The sequence below is a fragment of the Pristiophorus japonicus genome, chromosome 7, assembly GCF_044704955.1.
Source record: "Pristiophorus japonicus isolate sPriJap1 chromosome 7, sPriJap1.hap1, whole genome shotgun sequence".
In the NCBI taxonomy this organism is placed as follows: Eukaryota; Metazoa; Chordata; class Chondrichthyes; family Pristiophoridae; genus Pristiophorus; species Pristiophorus japonicus.
In genome coordinates this window covers 158,608,835-158,620,861 of record NC_091983.1, presented here as the reverse complement: position 1 = coordinate 158,620,861, position 12,027 = coordinate 158,608,835, and positions in this window count along the sequence as shown.

Genomic DNA, 12,027 nt, shown 5'->3' with positions numbered 1-12,027 from the left:
AAAGGGGCAAGTATATACTGCACCACCCATATATATGTACTGGCATATGCAAATGAAAAGTTGTATATGCACCATGGCAACACTAGATGCTAGTTTGTACTTGGGGTCGAGAGTTGCTATGTTGAGGGGATGTGGAAGACAAGGGCAGGAAAAAGAATGGGAGAGCAATAGTGATTGGGGATTCAATGGTGAGGGGAATAGATAGGCGTTTCTGCGGCCGCAACCGAGACTCCAGGATGGTATGTTGCCTCCCTGGTGCAAGGGTCAAGGATGTCTCAGAGCGGGTGCAGGACATTCTAAAAAGGGAGGGAGAACAGCCAGTTGTCATGGTGCACATTGGTACCAACGACATAGGTAAAAAAAAGGGATGAGGTCCTACGAAACGAATTTAAGGAGCTAGGAGCTAAATTAAAAAGTAGGACCTCAAAAGTAGTAATCTCGGGATTGCTACCAGTGCCATGTGATAGTCAGAGAATACGTGGCTTGAGCAGTGGTGCAGCAGGGAGGGATTCAAATTCCTGGGGCATTGGAACTGGTTCTGGGGGAGGTGGGACCAGTACAAACCGGACGGTCTGCACCTGGGCAGGACCGGAACCAATGTCCTAGGGGGAGTGTTTGCTAGTGCTGTTGGGGAGGATTTAAACTAATATGGCAGGGGGATGGGAACCAATACAGGGAGACAGAGGGAGACAAAAAGGAGGCAAAAGCAAAAGACAGAAAGGAGATGAGGAAAAGTGGAAGGCAGAGAAACTCAAGGCAAAGAACAAAAAGGGCCACTGTACAGCAAAATTCTAAAAGGACAAAGGGTGTTAAAAAAACAAGCCTGAAGGCTTTGTGTCTTAATGCAAGGAGTATCCGCAATAAGGTGGGTGAATTAACTGTGCAAATAGATGTTAACAAATATGATGTGATTGGGATTACGGAGACGTGCCTCCAGGATGATCAGGGCTGGGAACTCAACATCCAGGGGTATTCAACATTCAGGAAAGATAGAATAAAAGGAAAAGGAGGTGGGGTAGCATTGCTGGTTAAGGAGCAAATTAAGGCAATAGTTCGGAAGGACATTAGCTTGGATGATGTGGAATCTATATGGTCGAGCTGCAGAATACCAAAGGGCAAAAAACGTTAGTGGGAGTTGTGTACAGACCTCCAAACAGTAGTAGTGATGTTGGGGAGGGCATCAAACATGAAATTAGGGGTGCGTGCAATAAAGGTGCAGCAGTTATAATGGGTGATTTTAATATGCACATAGATTGGGCTAACCAAACTGAAATAATACGGTGGAGGATTTCCTGGAGTGCATAAGGGATGGTTTTTTAGACCAATATGTCGAGGAACCAACTAGGGGGGGGAGGCCATCTTAGACTGGGTGTTGTGTAATGAGAGAGGATTAATTAGCAATAAGGCCCCTTGGGGAAGAGTGACCATAATATGGTGGAATTCTGCATTAGGATGGAGAATGAAACAGTTAATTCAGAGACCATGGTCCAGAACTTAAAGAAGGGTAACTTTGAAGGTATGAGGCGTGAATTGGCTAGGATAGATTGGCGAATGATACTGAAGGGGTTGACTGTGGATGGGCAATGGCAGACATTTAGAGACCGCATGGATGAACTACAACAATTGTACATTCCTGTCTGGCGTAAAAATAAAAAAGGGAAGGTGGCTCAACCGTGGCTATCAAGGGAAATCAGGGATAGCATTAAAGCCAAGGAAGTGGCATACAAATTGGCCAGAAATAGCAGCGAACCCGGGGACTGGGAGAAATTTAGAACTCAGCAGAGGAGGATAAAGGGTTTGATTAGGGCAGGGAAAATGGAGTACCAGAAGAAGCTTGCAGGGGACATTAAGACGGATTGCAAAAGTTTCTATAGATATGTAAAGAGAAAAAGGTTAGTAAAGACAAATGTAGGTCCCCTGCAGTCAGAATCAGGGGAAGTCATAACGGGGAACAAAGAAATGGCGGACCAATTGAACAAGTACTTTGGTTCGGTATTCACTGAGGAGGACACAAACAACCTTCCGGATATAAAAGGGGTCGGAGGGTCTAGTAAGGAGGAGGAACTGAGGGAAATCCTTATTAGTCGGGAAATTGTGTTGGGGAAATTGATGGGATTGAAGGCTGATAAATCCCCAGGGCCTGCTGGACTGCATCCCAGAGTACTTAAGGAGGTGGCCTTGGAAATAGTGGATGCATTGACAGTCATTTTCCAACATTCCATTGACTCTGGATCAGTTCCTATCGAGTGGAAGGTAGCCAATGTAACCCCACTTTTTAAAAAAGGAGAGAGAAAACAGGGAATTATAGACCGGTCAGCCTGACATCGGTAGTGGGTAAAATGATGGAATCAATTATTAAGGATGTCATAGCAGTTCATTTGGAAAGAGGTAATATGATAGGTCCAAGTCAGCATGGATTTGTGAAAGGGAAATCATGCTTGACAAATCTTCTGGAATTTTGTGAGGATGTTTCCAGTAGAGTGGACAAGGGAGAACCAGTTGATGTGGTATATTTGGACTTTCAGAAGGCTTTCGACAAGGTCCCACACAAGAGATTAATGTGCAAAGTTAAAGCACATGGGATTGGGGGTAGTGTGCTGACATGGATTGAGAACTGGTTGTCAGACAGGAAGCAAAGAGTTGGAGTATATGGGAACTTTTCAGAATGGCAGGCAGTGACTAGTGGGGTACCGCAAGGTTCTGTGCTGGGGCCCCAGCTGTTTACACTGTACATTAATGATTTAGACGAGGGGATTAAATGTAGTATCTCCAAATTTGCGGATGACACTAAGTTGGGTGGCAGTGCGAGCTGCGAGGAGAATGCTATGAGGCTGCAGAGCGACTTGGATAGGTTAGGTGAGTGGGCAAATGCATGGCAGATGAAGTATAATGTGGATAAATGTGAGGTTATCCACTTTGGTGGTAAAAACAGACTATTATCTGAATGGTGACAGAGTAGGAAAAGGGGAGGTGCAAAGAGACCTGGGTGTCATGGTACATCAATCATTGAAGGTTGGCATGCAGGTACAGCAGGCGGTTAAGAAAGCAAATGGCATGTTGGCCTTCATAGCAAGGGGATTTGAGTACAGGGGCAGGGAGGTGTTGCTACAATTGTACAGGGCCTTGGTGAGGCCACACCTGGAGTATTGTGTACAGTTTTGGTCTTCTAACCTGAGGAAGGACATTCTTGCTATTGAGAGAGTGCAGCGAAGGTTCACCAGACTGATTCCCGGGATGGCGGGACTGACCTATCAAGAAAGACTGGATCAACTGGGCTTGTATTCACTGGAGTTCAGAAGAATGAGAGGGGACCTCATAGAAACATTTAAAATTCTGACGGGGTTAGACAGGTTAGATGCAGGAAGAATGTTCTCAATGTTGGGGAAGTCCAGAACCAGGGGACACAGTCTAAGGATAAGGGGGAAGCCATTTAGGACTGAGATGAGGAGGAATTTCTTCACCCAGAGTGGTGAACCTGTGGAATTCTCTACCACAGAAAGTTGTTGAGGCCAATTCACTAAATATATTCAAAAAGGAGTTAGATGAAGTCCTTACTACTAGGGGAATCAAGGGGTATGATGAGAAAGTAGGAATGGGGTACTGAAGTTGCATGTTCAGCCATGAACTCATTGAATGGCGGTGCAGGCTAGAAGGGCCGAATGGCCTACTCCTGCACCTATTTTCTATGTTTCTAAGTACTGGGGACATTTAAAAGTTAAATGCCATAAAAGCCTATTCAATTGATAAGAGCAATTAGATTGGCTTACATAATAGACAAAAAAAAAATGCACATTTCTCTTTGCATTTCCTGTTGTAGTTGGCCTCAGAGGCTTGCCACAACCAATCTCCACCCCGAACTCCAGGCGGAGACTCTGGCAAAGGCCAGGAAGTCGACCAAAGATATTTGAACAATCCTTAATCCAGGAAATCAATTTAAGTCAGTTGTGCATTCTTGCAACGGGCAGAGATCCTACTATACTGAGGGTGCATCCTAATTTCACTAAAGTCTTGAGGGATCATGGATGCATTGGTTGTAACTTACCAAAATTCCCTGGATTCTGGGGAGGTTCCAGCAGATTTGAAAACTGCAAATGTAACACCCCTATTTAAAAAAAAAAAGAGGCAGACAAAAACTAGGAAACTATAGACCAGTTAGCCTAACATCTGTGGTTGGAAAAATGGAGCCCATTATTAAAGCAGTAGCAGGACATTTGGAAAAGCAAAATTCAATCTGGCAGTCAGCATGGATTTATGAAGGGGAAGTCATGTTTGACAAATTTGCTTCAATTCTTTGAGGATGTAACAGACAGGGTGGATAAAAGAGAACCAGTAGATGTGATGTATGTGGACTTCCAGAAGGCATTTGATAAGGTGCCACATAAAAAGTTACTGCTGAAGATAAAAGTTCACAGGGTTGGGGGTAATATATTAGCATGGATAGGGGATTGGCTAACTAACAGAAAAGAGTGTCAGGATAAATGGTTCATTCTTGGGTTGCCAATCAGTAACTAATGGGGTCCCAGCATTGATCCCTGCGGCACCCCAACTATTTAAAATCTATATTAAACGACTTGGAAGAAGGGACTGAGTGTAACATAGCCAGGTTTACTGATACACAAATGGGAGGAAAAGCAACGTGCGAGGACACAACAAACCTGCAAAAGGACAGACAGACTAAGTGATTGGGCAAAAATTTGGCAGATGGAGTATAATGTTGGAAAGTGTGAGGTCATGCACTTGGCAGAAAAAAATCTAAGAGCAAGTTGTTATTTAAATGGAGAAAGATTGCCAAGTGTTGCAGTACAGCGGGACCTCTGGGTACTTGTGCATGAAACACAAAAGGTTAGTATGCAGGTACAAGTGATCAGGAAGGCCAATGGAATCTTGGGTTGGCAATCAGTAACCAATGGGGTGCTGCATTGGTGAGGCTACACCTGGAATACTGCGTGCAGTTTTGGTTTCCATATTTACGAAAGGATATACTGGTTTTGGAGGCAGTTCAGAGAAGATTCACTAGATTGATTCCGGGGATGAGGTGGTTGACTTATGAGGAAAGTTTGAGTAGGTCGGGCCTCAACTCATTGGAATTCAGAAGAATGAGGTGATCGTATCGCAACGTAAGATTATGAGGGGGCTTGACAAGGTGGATGCAGAGAGGATGTTTCCACTGATAGGGGAGACTAGAACTAGAGGGCATAATCTTAGAATAAGGGGCCGCCCATTTAAAACTGAAATGAGGAGAAATTTCTTCTGAGGGTTGTAAATCTGTGGAATTTGCTGCCTCAGAGCGCTGTGGAAGCTGGGACATTGAATAAATTTAAGACAGAAATAGAAAGTTTGTTAAACTATAAAAGGGAATAAGGGGTTATGGGGAGTGGGCAGGGAAGTGGCCCCAAGTCCATGATTGGATCAGCCATGATCGTATTCAATGGCAGTGCAGGCTCGAGGGGCCGTATGGCCTATTCTTGCTCCTATTTCTTATGTTCTTACATCCACAAGTTTTGCAAGCTTACAGGGTGCAACAGAACTAACTTTTGCACTGGAGCCTTTATTAAAAATCTTGATGCAGAATTAAGATTTTTTAAAAAGCAAAATGTTGAAAACAAAAAATGCTATCAAAATATTTTAAAAATCATTTCAGGTGGAACCAGTTCCGATGAAAGATCCCACCAGAAATGCAAATCTTTCTTTTTACAGTAATTTCTGTTTTCATGTCAAAGAAAACACATTCAAAATAATGTGCCTTATGCCATTCATGTGAAGTCACGCCATACAACACACACTGAAGGGATAGTTGAAAGGTCATGGACCCAAAATATTAATTCCACATGTGCTACCTAATCTGCTGAGTGTTTCCAGCATGGTTTTTATTTCCAATTTCCAGCATCTGCAGGATTTTGCTTTTGACAAATTGGACTTCATGTCCAGTTTACAAATAGCACCGTTTGGCAACCTGCGTTTTTCCGAACAGGCTCCTGAGTCAGAAGCAGACCGTGCTAATTTTTCATGCTTCTCTTTCTATCCTTCAGCTATTTACATTCTCAAAAATGTCTCATCCCTCCTTTTGTTGCAAGTATCACTTCTCCCATTTACCATCCTGCTCTCCCACCATAGCACTTAGTAATTCTATTTCTTTTCTTGTGTGGCTGCCTTTCCCTGGTTTGTTTCTTTTTAAAATGCTGTTCATCAATAAAGGCTTACTGATCCAGATAGTTCAGAAGCATCCCTGGGATCATGAGGGCACGGTCCTCCAATGACAGAGGATTATATTGCAATCATTTACAAAAGGAAATTCCCCACCCCAAATAATTTTAGTCTAATGATTATAAATGTACCAAATTGTAATTTTATTACTGAAGTCCCTTCATTGCACTAATTTCAATAACATTTAATTTTTTTGATCATTTAATATATCTTAAATCATTTAAAAATCCAAAATTATGCGTACTTTAAATGAGATTATGCAAATATTGGACTGGATTAAGCTTTCTATGTACCCTTACGCTGATGAAAGCAGACCCTACACCTGCTTTTACCAGCCATAAGAGTTGAGTGGGCCATTGCTGGGAAAATAGCATCACACATTTTTCCATCGGTTTGGATGATCCCTCACCACGACAGATTGCAAGTTCCAAATTTTGTACAGAATTTCTGGAGCCTTTCAAAGAGAATACAAGCACATACTCAAGAGTGCGAAGACATTGCAATTTCGGGGCCAATATCATCCAGTCCGGAGTTGGGGTCTACAGCCGAACTGTTGACTTACTCTTTGCACAGACCTGACCTGTGGAGTGTTTCCAGCACTTTGTGAGATACCCAACGATATTCCTCATAGATGTGGTGCTCCACACCACATAAAGGGGAACAGGTACATTTGAATTATATAAAAAAAGTTTTCTAGTTCTGAGAGCATGTGTCAATAAAAGAACTGTTGCAGGTGAATAGGTAATTACTCTTAAAGAATATATAAAAATAAAATCACATTATGAAAATAGTTTTATTTGCATATTACACAATTCAAGCTTTTTAATACAAATTTAAGTCTGCTTATTCGAGATTTCTGCTGGTATAGATATACAGGAAAACAAGCTATAATACAGAACAACTAGGCAATTTGTGTTACATTAAGGTGCATTAGCATTTATTGGATACTGAGGATAAGATAGTCACACAACTTTTATGCCACAAGGTCAGTCTTACAGCATGAAGGTTAGACAAAGTAGTGCAATACCATTTATTGTAACATGATCATAAGTATACAATTTTTCACAATGGCATCAGGTGAGGAACAGAAATAGCAAGCACAAAGGAAACTGTTCAACCTTTAACGTGCTGGAAACAATATGGAGAGTAGAAATCCATATATAGACTATGCATTAATCCTGAAACTTTTGAATACTTCAATTCATTTTGGTCCAGTTATAAAAGTTCAGACTACTTCAGTAAATCTAATGCCAACAAGGCCGTACCAAATTTTATAGCAAGAATTTGAATTCTTTAAGAGATGTATCCATCTCAGTCACCACGCTAAACAAAGCTTATTATTGCAACCATTTTATTCAACCTGTGTGAATATAGCTAATGTATGTAACTCTTTGGATCTGGTCTCTTGTTTTTGCCAAGAGGTTTCTTTGCACCCACCTGGTTTTGTGAAACCAACCAGAATGAAGTTTATTGTAACTCTGATGTTAAGGCTGCACCAATTAAAGAGTATTGAACTAGAAAGGATGATATTTGAAACACAATTTCATCTACAACAGGAAAATGATGCAATGACAGATTCCTGGACAAAACTTAATGTGCCAGACAAAATTCAGTCTTTGCATCACTAACACACTCCCTGTGCGTCACTCTGTAGCACACTCCCTGTGCGTCACTCTGTAGCACACTCCCTGTGCGTCAGATTCATTTTCACCCTCTACTTTAACAATATGCACCTGGACACCAGGAACCCAGTCATACATGTGTGCAAACATTCTGGCAAAGGGTGTCAGAATTTAAGCACAATGGTAATTACATTATAAACAAAAAAGTTATTCTCTACTAAAGTGCTTCCAAAATGTGACATTTGGTGTCTATATAACATCCACAACAATTTTATAGGAATACTTTGAAACATCTTGGACTCTGAGCACCAACTATTAATAAGAGTGCAGCTTGACAGAAGGGGGCAGATTTTTAAAGTATGAGGCAATGGTGATGAACTTCCATGGTTTTAAAATGACAGTTGCTTAGTTTGGAGGAGGAAGACTTTTCAATATTCTAAGACTCTTCCGAATTAAGCCAGAGGGTGGACTGGAAAAAGAAATTCACTTCTATCAAAATGTGATTCCAAGGAATTTTATTCCACTGCTATGAAAACACTTTGTATGAGTAATGTTTACACATGCTGCACAATTCCTATTGAATCAAGCAGTTTCTTGCATGCTTCCAAATTAGATTGTTTATAGCATGATTTATCATCTGTTTTATGAACCAAGTACCCTGAATTTAAAAATTGAGTAAACATCAAATTATGGTTCTGAAAAATTGCAAGTTTCATTCCATTTTCTTTCCCTGAAGTAAATTTCTAACAAATGTAGAATGTTGCAGACATAACACGGACACCAAAACTGTCTTGCTTAGCATTAGAGAATGTGTTAGTATTTAATTTCCATTACTGTTTAATGAATTAGGAAGCAATTAGCAAACAAAAGTTAACGAAAAAGGTCAAAAGTAATGAGCCTCAAATTTATTCATTACTCCGATAGCACAAGTTGTGTCACAAGACCATAGGAGACATCTCTTAATGAATTCAGTACATAATGTAGTGTCGCACGAAGTACATCTGAAAATAAAAATGTCTCCAGACATCTAAATGGGAGACATTAGAAGAGGGCGCCCAAATGATGGTCGATGCATGCAGAAAACAAACAATTACAGATCAGGCTTTTTAGGCAAGCAAATTGACTTCGAAGGTGCCATACTGTCGCCTGTTCGTAATGTCGACATGAGATGTATTTTGTGTATAATGCATTTTTGCTAAATCTTTCCTGTATTTATGGAAATAGAGAACTTCTAAAGACATTATACATTCTACAGTACAAAAATAGTTAGTTAATATATGTTAGACTGCAATATAAAACACACGCTTCAATACGCAGAATATTAAAGGGACATTCCAAAGTACCTCAGAGCAACCATGCAAGGCTCTTCAGAAGTATATGACCGCATGTCTAATTGCACTGGATAATTGTAAATATTGTAAATGAATAAAAGAAATTTAAGTCTGAATACATTAAAAGTTCTATTTTGGGAAAGCTGAATTATAAGACTTCCAACATTATTATAAGCACAAATACACAGACTACATTTATGGACAAAGCACAGTTTGATTGTTTATGCCCCTCAGATCTATGGCAAGAACCATAGTAAAAACCTTATTTTATAAAAAAAAAAATCGAAGAGATTCAACTTCTCTAACTAAACTGGAACGTTTTCTTGCAACTCTAACGCGCATCAACACAATCAGGCTACAATTTATCACCCAGAATTTTGTCTCTGTAGATAATCATTAAAAATGCAGCATCAAAACTCTGGGCCTTTCATGTGGGAATGCTACATTAAGCACTTGCAGATTTAAAAACAATTAAAATAGAAATTAAAGAGGAACAGCAGGTTATAAGGCATTGCTTCTGCTACTGAATGTTTCTAAATAATAGATTAATATTTATAATTGTTATAAGACTGACCAATGCAACCCAAAATGGTTGCCTAAACAGAACCAACAATTTCTGCAAATAGTTTTCAAAAAGTGGAAGCAGGTAGCTTCATTGGACACTATTCTTCAGATTAATTTTGAAAGAACCTTTTGCATTTTTAAACCAACTTAAATAGCAAGGATCTCTAAATTTTGGTAAAATTGAATCACCTTCTGGTTTGGAGAGGGTTAGAGATTGCATGACCCATAAAAATGTACTTATTTGCTAATTTCTCAAATGCTGTATAGTTCATCTGTGCACCAGTGGTAGCATTTCCTATTATATCAGATGTGGACAAAGAAAATACCATGTGGGTGAATTTCTAAAGGGGTTCTTCCGCTTGTCCGCTGCAATTTTGGTGAAAGAGCCACAGAAACCCCGGAAAAATAGCATGTCTTTTTTCCAGGGTCTCCGCAGCTTTTCCCCCAACGATGAGGCAGAAACCTCGCAGAATTCGCCCCCATGTCTTTTCCCAACAGAGGGAAAATTATGTGCTAATACGTTACTAGTTTCAGATATATGTCCTGAAAGAATATCAGTTACACGTCACTTCTCCCCCCTTTATCCACCCAATCTAAAATGAGATTTATGGTATAAACCCACCTCAAGGGATTGGATTACTTTAAAGACAAGTTCTCCATTAATAGTCTTGATTTTTTTGGTACTGAAACAGCATAATGGTAGGGAGAAAATGGAAAATATCAGGGCATAACAAGACGTTCAATACTATTTTCTTATTTTTTGGAAACCTTAAGGTAGGAAGCACCGCACTTGTTAGCATCAGAAGCTTCCAAAGCAGATTCCCATTTCAGTTTTCTTCCTAGGAATGATCATTTATCAATTTTGACCAATATGCCAATTATATTTACCAGTAGATTCAGAAACCATTTATAACCTTGATCTAAAATGTGTTGCCCTTTTCTCTATCCCCTTAACCCAAAATATGGTAAAAGCAGTTAAAACTTGAGCTCTAATATATCAAGTCTCTTTACCATGGAAGCAGGGAGCATCTTAGGCGAGAGCTTGGATATTAAACTATACAAATGGTTTACTAAAAGTAAAGCTATTTATGAAAAAGCAAATCCCACAAAATCAATAAATGCCTGCCTTTTTACTGTGTATTTTACTTGTTCAGGTGTCCACAAAATTATTCCAGTAGTAGTCACCAGAAAAAACAATGTTATAAAATCTTAGCCATTAAAATTTTGGACTTGAATAGGGAGCCAATGACTACATTGCAGAGATTTAATTGAAGTTGAGATGCAGTAAAATTTAATATCTGGAAATTAAACGTGGGGAGAAATCAGCCCTGCGTGTTGCAGGACATACAGCTAGATGCCTCCAACATGAATAATTTCAATGTTCATGCTAAGTAACACTTTAATGCAACTACAATGGCCTGGAGGTGCATTGAAAGATGATTATTAGTTGCACTTAAAATTTTTTCATAACTTAAACATTTCCAGACTTAAATTTCTCCAGTACACCTTCTGTTCTGATGAAGGCTCAAAGTATCACATTTGTGGCTTCGCTGTCTGGTTAAGTAGGACTTGATATTTATATTTTTGGCACTTGATGTTTGAGATTTCCCCCCCCCCAAAATTATGTAAATAATTGGGACCCAACTGTTAGTAAAATTATTTAAGCCCATGCACTGGCTATTCCTACAGATTTGTTCATCGAGTTGGCAGCCATTGAATATGTAGAGATGTGAAGATTTTAAGCCAAATATCACTATTGCAGGTAGAACCACACTACAAAAGGTTACTGTTTACAAATTACTATGTGAAGATACAATATAGTTTAGAGACAGGTTCTGAACTCTACAATTTGGAAGTGAAAATTAAATGCTAAAAATCCTCCCCCAAATGTAATTATTTGATGACAGTATTCTTTTGTCTGAGTGGGTTGCAAGATTGAAAGCCCTTGATAGTTTCAACTTCTATATATTATCCAGCAATTCCATTTTAGGTTCCACTGCTTTGCAGAGTGCTAAGCACTCTAATTGCTGATAGATGTAATAGAAAACTAATGCAACACAAACTATAGCATTTCAATGGAAAAAGGATGAAATTCTTGACATTCTTTTCTCGACATAGAGAACTGTAGAGAGACAAGTACAAATATTTCAGTGTGCTCTGAAAATACTGACTTGCTTAAAATTTACATGGTAGAAAACATTCAGCTAAAAAAAAAACTCAACTGAAAAAAGAGTGAATTGTCTAAACAAATCTATTGAGTACAATTCTGACCATGTGTTATTTTGGGTGTGTTCTAAACAGGTCTT